Source organism: Sinocyclocheilus grahami, unplaced genomic scaffold (genome assembly GCF_001515645.1).
Source record: "Sinocyclocheilus grahami isolate Dianchi unplaced genomic scaffold, SAMN03320097.WGS_v1.1 scaffold635.1, whole genome shotgun sequence".
Classification (NCBI taxonomy): domain Eukaryota; kingdom Metazoa; phylum Chordata; class Actinopteri; order Cypriniformes; family Cyprinidae; genus Sinocyclocheilus; species Sinocyclocheilus grahami.
Window position 1 is genome coordinate 472830 of NW_015505814.1, and position 681 is coordinate 473510.

Genomic DNA, 681 nt, shown 5'->3' on the forward strand with positions numbered 1-681 from the left:
TGTGTGTGTGTGTGTTTGTAGTAATACTCTGACTGACACCAGACAGTCTGGACACCAAGAATACACTCGATGTGCCTGCTATGTGTTAATTTTACAGTGCATTACACACATTTTCCCTCTCTCTAGTCACTATCAGTATTGCAAACATGAAGCATGAGGTGTGGAAGGAATGTGTGTGGTGGGATCTAATCATAGCATTTGTATCTGTCTCATATGAATACTAAATAATGTTACCCAATAGACATGTTAACAAGATAACAGATTTAAATTATGTCAAGATAATGTTATGATAATGTTGCTCCACTTCAAAATAGCAACAGTTGAGGATTTCCAAACACACTTCTTACAATAACTGATAAAGTGTCTCTCATGTTCACTGAGGCTCACAGGGTGCAGACATAATGGATTAAAGACAGACTTAAAAATAAGATGCAGTTGTCAGATATCCCACTGCCACTGACAGATTTATAACTTGCCAAGAGAAACGTGCTACACTCAGGGAGTGAAAACGCTGTCAACACTATTTGAGTCTCAGTAACTTAAGCAATGGCCCCATTGTGGTCCTAATGTGACCCAGGATTCCATAGTAAAATCAATTAAGTTTTAAACTTGCCATATTAAAACTATTATGAAGTATTGGTTAGATGTAGCCGACAAGTCAAGTCAAGTCAAGTCAAGTCA

At 37.6% G+C, this 681-nt stretch overlaps 1 protein-coding gene across 1 annotated transcript in view; it reads right to left on the reverse strand.

The window, feature by feature from the left end:
• LOC107558193 (sorbin and SH3 domain-containing protein 2) overlaps window positions 1-681 on the reverse strand; it is a 63759-nt gene that overhangs the window by 41661 nt on the left and 21417 nt on the right. The window lies entirely within an intron of this gene.